Raw genomic sequence first — 9,693 nt, forward strand, 5'->3', positions numbered from 1 at the left:
TAAGATGAGGGGAAAGAGGTATCTCCCATCTTAATCCAAGTTTTGCTGAATCTACTTCACAACATCTCTTAAATTCCTTCCTTATGCTTTCATCCACCCAAATCTTCTTGTGCAGAGCAAATAGAAAACAGCACTGGCAGTGCCAGTGGATCAGAGAGGAAAATGATTTAAGACTTTGCAAAATGGGTTGGTCTGACTCAAAGCAGCCTCCAAAGTAGCTTTGAATAAATTGAGACAGTGTGAGAGGTTAAAGGGAAAAGACGTTTTTCATGGGAGAATCCCTGTCATTGTCATTTCTTTTAGTATAATCATCAATAAAACCATTCATTAACCCCGCCCCCCCCACTTCTACTCTATAGATTGATTCTGAGTGATTCTATACAGAATTTTTTTTAAATTGGTATATTTTATTTATCTGTACTTAAAAATTTATAAATCAACCAAACTACTAAAATATTACTATAATGCAGCAAAAACAAAACACCTATCTACAAAGAGTAAAGTAATTAACAAATGAGAAGTAGCAAACAAAGAAGGGATGGGGGAAGTTAATGAAGCAGGGTCATGACAGCTTAACAAGTCGGTGAAGCCTCCCAATGCCTTAAAATGAGAACTCCATCACACAATTTTATACTTTTACTTCCTATTCTTGAGGCTAGATCCTAAAGATATCCAAACTAATCTATAGTCACAAATATCTATCTCATCCTGTATGTTGTCCAAAACAGCCAAGGTCATCTGGCCCATTACCACTGAATTTTTTAAATCTTTGAAATCTCTTATTAGACTCATAACATACCCATACCCACCCCAGTTAGCCAATGAATAAAGTCAGACACACAGCTTTCAAAATAATTCTGCAAGGAAAGAAGTAATGCAGCCTCTGCCCAGATTGAGCTTGTAGTCTATACCCATCTTCACCCTTATCTTCATACATCTTCAGGCTGGATATTCATGAAGTAATTGGGGAATAAATCCATGGTGTGTAGGGTACTAAAATATTTAGCAGCTTGCTCTATTACATTATGGTTTCCCCCAGCACTTCCCAAGGTGGCCTCCAAATCACTGGCAGGAGAATTTTGCTGGAATTGGACCTGGGGCTACAGGAATTCCTCTCCACTGTTCTGGAACTGATTGTTCCAGACTGGGTTATTATTCCAGGCTTGGGTGTACCGGTGTTGGCTGCTCCAGGAATGGCTGCTCCAAATTGGACTGTTCCAGGTCTGATTGCTCCACATGGGGAAGTTACCGGAAGTGCTCGCCAAGCACCCTTGGGGATAGGAAGAGTAGAGTCCTGGGAATTCTGTAGGTGCTGAGCCCTTCTGGATCACACTGTTGCCATTCTTTGACCAGTTGGTGTTTTTCTGCCACTTCTTACATTTCATTCTCTGGTTCTGGAACCAGGTCTTAACCTGTTTGTAGCTGAGGTTCAGAATGTTGGAAAGTTCTTGCATCTGCTGGAGACTGAGGTATTTCTGTTTTTGAAAACCATCATTGAGTATACACAGCTGGGTCTGAGAGAACACGGTTCTGATCTTCTGTTTTCTTGACCTGGCCCTCATCTTCCTTCTTCCCTGTGCTCTTCCCTCCAGATGCGGGTAGTTTTACTTTGGGACTGGTGGAAGGGTCGGGGCTATCCTGAATGAGCAGATCCACAGGGGAAGGAAGAGGAGAGACTGTCTCTGGCTGGTGCACCTCAGCAGACGACATTTGCAAGGATGCATAGTTTTCTTCATCCCCATAAATCTCAGGCATTGGTGAAGACTCACTAGAATTGTCTGTTTCAGGGCAAGGCAGGCTTTGGGGAGAACCTAGATCCACGCTCATGTTGTTGAGCAGAAGGAGGGGGAAAAAAAATCAAAGGCCTAGTCTGTGAGAATGGCCAAGGTGGGCTTAAAAGACTATTTGGGTGGAAGAACTTAGAGAAATATGAAGATCTACAGATATGAAAGTTTTTATTAAAAGGGCGGGATGAAGGGAATCCCCTCCACGGTAACAGTACCCAAACAGCCCAATGCAGGAAAACTATACAGAAATTTATAAAGAAGGAAGAGAGGAGTCATAATTCTGAATTCCTTGGGTTTGTTTTTAAAAAGATCTGGGTCAAAAAACCTAAATTATCCTCTCCTTTAAAATTCTAAAAAGGAACAGAAAATTAATGCTGGTTAAATTAATAAATTCATTTTTGGTCAATGTATGAGAGCTGAATTTGATATTTTTTGTGTGTTACAGTTATATTTATCTATTGTATAATCCAGGTAGACATAAGCCTCATGCTCATCTTATAAGAGGTAAAGTATAATTTTTCTGTTTTAAATTATTAAGGATGGACATCATTGTTGAATCTCTGTTTTTTTAATGACAATGTAGCTGGAAATAGCTACAATCAGTCAATTTGTGCTTTTTTTTTTTTTTTGCTTGTTTTTGTTTTTGTCCCTTATTTAGGACCATGACCCTCAGTTGTACACTGGTCTTGGAGGAAGGCAGGAATGTGCTATGTGTAACCACAGATCCCTATATGGTGTGGTTTCCAGGAATGCACTGTGGACACAAGCAAGGACTCTCTGTACTGTTCTAAGAAGTAAAAACAACACAAACCAGAGTTTGAGTGAACACAGTGACACGCACCCTGAAACCAAACCTCCCAAGACACAAGACAAATGATGGTCATAATGGAACTTGAGGAAGAGCACTAAACGGAATTTAATATATTGCTGCCTGACTTATCTTTGTTTATGAGTTTATAGGGGGTCGACTGTTTTCCTCAATCCTGTGACAAGAAGAATAGGACAGGAAGAACACTTTGGCACATAGTGACAATGGTTGTTGAACTGCATTAAGACCAATTAAATACTTTTAAACCTGATTGAATGTTATTCAGCAAATTGTTTTTTGAGAGGCATTTTCAAGCCTGAATTGAAACTGGAGCATATCCAACCGCTCCAATAAAATATATCTGGAACATGCTTATTAATTTTATTTAAAATTTTATTTCCATTTCGACCAATTTTCAAACCTGAAAACTTAAAAAATTTCTAACATCTACTTTTTTTTCTTTTTTTTTCAATTATTTTTTTAATTGAGATTGTTCATATACCATACAATTGTCCAAAGATGCAAAGTGTACAATCAATTGCCCGTGGTACCATCATATAGCTGTGCATCCATCACCACAATTAATTTTTTTTTCAATTTTTATAACATTTTCATTACTCCAGAAAAGAAATAAAGACCAAAAAAGGAAACTCAAATCCTCCCATACACCTAACCACCCCTCCTTCATTATTGATTCATAGTTTTGGTATAGTACAATTTTTACTGTTGAAGAAAGAACGTTAAAATACTACTAACTATAGTATATAGTTTGCAATAGGTATATATTTTTTCCTATATGCCCCTCTATTTTTAACTTCTAGTTACAGTGTCATACATATGTTCTAGTTCATGAGAGATTTCTAATATTTGTACAGTTAATCATGGACATTGTCCACCACAAGATTCACTGTTTTATACATTCCCATCTTTTAACCTCCAACTTTCCTTCTGGTGACATGCATGATTCTGAGCTTACTCTTTCCACCAGGTTCACACACCATTCAGCACTGTTAGTTATTCTCACAATGTGCTATCACCTCTGTTCATTTCCAAATGTTTAAGTTCACCTTAGTTGAACATTCTGCTCATAATAAGCAACTGTTCCCCATTCTTTAGCCTCATTCTATATCCTGGTAACTTATATTTCATGTCTGTGAGTTTACATATTATAATTAGTTTATACCAGTGAGATACTGCAAAATTGTCCTTATGTCTGTCTTATTTCACTCAACATAGTGTCCTGAAGTTTTCTTCATTTACCCATTTTTTAAGACAGTTTTGTTCATACATTACACATTCCGTCCTAAGTAAACAACTGTTAGTTCCCTGTATAGTCACGTATTTATGTATTCAGCACCATCACCACTATCTGTATAAGGACATCTCCATTTCTTCCACAAAGAGGGGGGAAGAAATAAAAAGAAAAAAGAAAGAGAGAAAAAAACACATGACAGCTAGAAAGCAACAAAAGGAAAGACAGCATTAAACTAAAGTAGAATAGTCAGACAACATCACCAATGCCAGGAGTCCCATACCCTTCCCCTATGTACCCCCCCATGCCTTTTGCATTTAGCTTTGGTATAGTGCCTTTGTTATATTAAAGGAAGCATAATACAATGTTTGTGTTAATTATAGTCTCTAGTTTGCATTGATTGTATTTTCCCCCCAATCTCACCCTCTTTTTAACACCTTGCAGTGTTGACATTCATTTGTTCTACCTCATGTAAAAACATTTGTACCTTTTATTACAATCGTTGAGCACCCTAGGTTTCACCGAGTTACACAGTCCCAGTCTTTTTCTTTCCTCTTTCGTTCTGGTCCCACATGTTCCTAACCTTCCTCTTTCAACCATGCTTACAGTCGTCTTTGTTTAGTGTACTTACATTGCTATCCTACTATCTCCCAAACTTGTTTTCCAAACCTCTCACTCCTGTCTTTCCTTTCTGTCTGCAGTGCTTCCTCTAGTGTTTCCTGTAGAGCAGGTATCTTGTTCACAAACTCTGTCATTGTCTGTCAGAGAATATTTTAAGCTCTTCCTCATATTTGAAGGACAGTTTTGCTGGATATAGGATTCTTGGTTGGTGTTTTTTCTCTTTCAGTATCTTAAATATATCACCCCACTTCCTTCTTGCCTTCATAGTTTCTATTGAGAAATCCACATATAGTCTTATCAAGCTTCCTTTGCATGTGATGGATCGCTTTTCTCTTGCTGCTTTCAGGATTCTCTCTTTATCTTTGATATTTGACAATCTGATTATTAAGTGTCTTGGCATAGGTCTATTCAGATCTATTATGTTTGGGGTACACTGTGCTTCTTAGATCCATAATTTTATGTCTTTCTTAAGAGATGGGAAATTTTCATTGATTATTTCCTCTATTATTGCTTCTGCCCCTTTTCCCTTCTCTTCTCCTTCTGGGACACCAATGACATGTACATTCCTGCATTTCATTTTGTCCTGAAGTTCCTGGAGATGTTTCTCCTATTTTTCCATTCTTTTCTCTATTTGTTCTTTTGTGTGTAGGCTTTCAGGTGCCTTGTTCTCCAGTTCCTGAGTGGTTTCTTCTGCCTCTTGAGATCTGCTGTTGTATGTTTCCATTGTGTCTCTCATCTCTTGTGTTGTGCCTTTCATTTCCATAGATTCTTCCAGTTGTTTTCTTGAACTTTCTACCTTATGTAAGCCCAGTGTTTTCATTATATCCTTCATCTCTTTCGCCATTTCCTCCCTAAACTTTTTGAATTGATTTAGTATTAGTTGTTTAAATTCTCGTATCTCAGTTGAAGTGTAAGTTTGTTCCTTTGACTGGGCCATAACTTCATTTTTCTTAGTGTAGGTTGTAGTTTTCTGTTGTCTAGGCATCTGGTTCCTTGGTTACCACAATCAGATTTTCCCAGATCAGAATGGGCTCAGGTCTTGGAAGGAGGAAACAGTATTCAGTTTCACTGAGGGTGTCTTAGAAGATTGGTGCACCCCGTGAGGCCTCGAGTCACTGTGCTTTTCTGCCCAACAGGCAGCACATGTCAGCCTGTAGTTCTAGACTGGTGTAAGGAGGTGTGGCCTGTGGCTGTTTTCCCCCCAGGCTCTGGGGTCTGGTTCTGAATGGAAGGCAGGTAGTAGAGCTGGAACCCACCTCTTTCCTCTTAGGGAAGATACCTCCCCATAGGGAGAGTTCATTAGCATTTGAATAGTATCTCTGCCTGTGCTATCTCTACCCTTGTCCAAATCAGAGCCCTGGGAACTGAAAATGGCTGAGGCTTTCTCCACTGAGTTGAAAAAGGGACAGAAAATCCCCTTCAGGGCCAGTTCACGGCCACCCTCTGGCTCTCCAAGGTCCGTCTTCACCAAAATCCTCTGTTTGCTTGTTGAGGATTCGTATCTTGCATTAAGCAGTCCATGTTTGTTAATTAAAGCCCCAGTTGGAGCTCAGCTAAGTTATATTCACTTGCTGGGAGAGTGCTGCTCTCTAGTACCATGAGGCTTTCCAGCTTGAGCTGTGGGGGGAGGGGGCTTCTGGCTTGGATCCGCAGTTTTTAGTTACAGATTTTATGCTGTGATCTCGGGCATTCCTCCCAATTCAGGTCGGTGTATGATGAGTGGACAGTCACATTTTTCCCCCCACAGTTATTCCAGATTATTTACTAGTTGTTCCTGGTTGTTTATTAGTTGCACCAGGGGAACAAACTAGCTTCCACTCTTCTCTATGCCTCCATCTTCTTCCATCTCTAACATCTACTTTTATTTAATATGCTGTGTTTCCAATCCAGTGGTAACTGAAAACATAATAACTAAACTATATTTTCTATTTGTTCTCCAATAGTCAGAAAAAGATTTTAAATAAAAAATAATTCCATGGGCAACTCTTTAGTTGCTATATAATGGCAAATTTAACACATCGTTATCCTTAAGTACATCAGACAAACCCAGAAACTGGTAGAGGATCATTCTCATTTCTTCTAAACCTCAGCTTCAACTGAACAACTGACATCAATACAGTTGTTCAGCAAGTTAATATTACCTAAAGGCAATTTTTAGAAGGAAAGGTAAATGCTTCCTCTTTCACACAAGCACCTTCTTTCTTAAGGATTCTAATAGTTGTCTCCTTTTCATGCAAATTTCTAAGATGGGACATTTATACTTGCAAATTTTTCAGGGATTAGACCAAAAGGCATGTGAATTCCATGATACTGAGGCATGTAAACAGAATAAATAGTGATTTAGAGACAGATTATGTAGAAAGCGATACAAATGTCAATCTTGTTTCTCATGAAATAAAAATGAACCATTAAAGCTCTTCTCCCATGACTTCAGGTAACTGGGGTAAAATTTATGGGAAGCTGAAAGCAAAGAAGTCTCTTGCAAATTATTTTTTTTGGTGAAAACTGATAACAGCATGAAAGAAATAGCTCTGACATTTGGTATAAGATCCTGGAAAGCAATGGCTAGGTTTTTTGTTTTTTTAATTTACTCTGTATATAATATGACTGCTTCTACAGTGGGGCCCTAAATTTATTATACAAACATGGCAGGTAGTATAAAACCAATACAGAGAAATCTGGTCAACAAAGTGATAGCTTTGTCGCAAAAAGTGTGGAATTACAATTTCTTTTCTCCCCTGACCTAAAGTAGTTACAAAGTGACCAATCACGTAACAGAAAAAAAATATTTTTAAAGCCTCTAATGATCTAATAGGGCTAGGAGTAGAAAGAAATATCACTGCTTTTCCTAAGGAAAAAAATCAAAATGAAAATACAAGTTCATGTGAGGGAATGCTAGAAGTAATCAATGAGAAAACCAAAGAACAGAACACACTTTTCTATTTTCCACAAATAGGGCTCCTTAAATATAAAAATAAAATAGCAATGTAAAAGTCACTATAAATACAACAAACTGTGAGGCTATTAAGAATAGTTGAACTGACTTGTCAGAATGCTTTCCGCATTTCTTTAAAAAGAAAACTTGAAATTTGGCCTTTTTAGTTTATAAAGTTATGACATATTTTAAACATATACTGAATATACCCATCTACTTGTTATTCATCTTTATCAAATATCAATATTTTGCCTATTTATTTTAAAACTTTTTTCAAAAAAGTAATGAAACAGCTGAAGTTTCCTGTGCATCCCTTCCACCCTCCCCAGAAATAACCACTATCATGAATTTATTTATCACTCCCAAGAATTTCTTTACATTTTGATAAATAAATATCCATAATCAACTAATAGTATTGTTTGTTGTATTTTAAAGTTTATATAAATGGTAAAATAATATAATAACTACACTTATTTATCCATTCAACTATCTATAGAACATTTAGGTGGTTTCCAGTTTTGTTTTGTTTTGTCTTTTGCTGTTACAATGTTACTCTATGATATATACCTTGAAGTGGGATTGCAGGGTTGTAGAGTATAAGCATCTTGAACTTTATTAGATATTACCAAATTGCCCTGGTGAATGATGAACAATTTACATTCTATCAGCCGTGTATGTATAGAAGTTTCAGTTTCTACACATTATCACAAAATTTAGAGCTACTAGATATTTAAATTTTAAGGGGGATTAGATGACTTTTTCTGGTTTTAATTTGCATTTCTTTTCCTATGTTCATTGGCCATTTAAGTTTCCTATGAATTAACCATTTATTTTTATACTGGAATGCTTATTTTTAAATTTTGATCCATAAGGTGTGCATACATATATGAATATGTGTTGCAAATATCTCAGTGCAGGACTTGTTGTTGATACTTATTTGTGATGTATTTTGATTCACAGTGCTTTAAAGTTTAATATGGGAAGTTGTATCACTTTTCTTTCTTTTTTTGTCTTGTGCTTTTGATGTCTTTCAGAAATTCTTCCTTATCCTGAGATGAAAACAATAAATTTCTATATTTTCCTCTTAAAGTTTTAAAGCTATGGTTTAAAATATTTAGGTTCTTTATTGGTCTAGAATTTATATTTGGATCATGCTAGATAAACTTTTAATTTAATTTAGATTTGTTTTCTCCACATGAATGACCAATTCTCTTCCTTTTCTATGGCTTTTGGGATGCTGCCATGGATTTGCTTCTTGGATTTCTATTCTGTTTCACTGGCCAAGTAAGGCAAGTTACTCTCACTTTGTTCTTTTTCATATTAAACAGACTGTTTTAAGTAATTTGTTATTATATGTGGATTTAGTATCAGGGTGTTAATTTCATGAAGACGTTTATTGCTATTTTGATTGGCATTGTGTCTAATTTGTAGATTAATCTGGAGAGACTGACATCTTTATATTACTTAGTTTTTTTATCCATGAACACTGTCTAGCTCTTCAATTTTTTAGGTCTGTTTTATGCCACTTAACAATGCTTTTCAATTTTATGTATAAAGGCCTTGCACATTTTTTTTTGTTAGTAGTGTTCCTTGGTACTTTATATGTTTTGTACTTATTATGAATGAGATAATCTTGTATATTATGTTTTCCAGTTAATTATGGGTTATATAGGGTTATATAGAATGTTATTGAATTTTGTATGCTCATCTTGAGAACAAAGCTTTTAAGACAACCTCCAATATTTACTAGCATACATTATTGTTAAATAAATAAATTTGATATTCATTCATTAAGCTAAAATCATGGTTGAATAGAGATGAATAAATAATTAACTGCATAATTAATTAAACTGTATATATAATAAGAATGCTGACTAAAAAGTTACAGCACTTTTGCTTTAAGGTGATTACCTTATATTGGACCCAGTTTGGCAAAGACTTAATGACCCTATCTGGTGGCAGTTTGAAGTTCTAAGTGAATTGGAGAATGCACTTCCAGGTTTTATGGGATAGCTATTTGTGTTTAAATAATCATGATGGCCATATACTCATTGGAAATGTTAGAGAACAACGAGAATTAATTTGACACATTGAAATTAATTATGCTCACAGTCTTTTAGCGTTATTTTCAAGATTAGAATGAGAGGTAGTTATGGAGAAAATTATGTACAACCTTCCTTGACTGAAACCAAATTGTATATGTGAAGATTTAATTTTCGAGATTGCTATTCAGGGAGTTATCATAGGTCATGTTCACAAAATTCTTAAAAATAAGTTTACCAACATCTGG

General features: G+C 36.1%; 1 pseudogene; it reads right to left on the bottom strand.

Moving 5' to 3' along the window:
* Positions 1-929: 929 nt before the first annotated feature.
* On the bottom strand, positions 930-1,827 carry LOC119508336 (annotated as a pseudogene).
* Between the last annotated feature and the right edge of the window lie 7,866 nt (positions 1,828-9,693).

This window comes from Choloepus didactylus, chromosome 13 (genome assembly GCF_015220235.1).
Source record: "Choloepus didactylus isolate mChoDid1 chromosome 13, mChoDid1.pri, whole genome shotgun sequence".
Classification (NCBI taxonomy): Eukaryota; Metazoa; Chordata; class Mammalia; order Pilosa; family Megalonychidae; genus Choloepus; species Choloepus didactylus.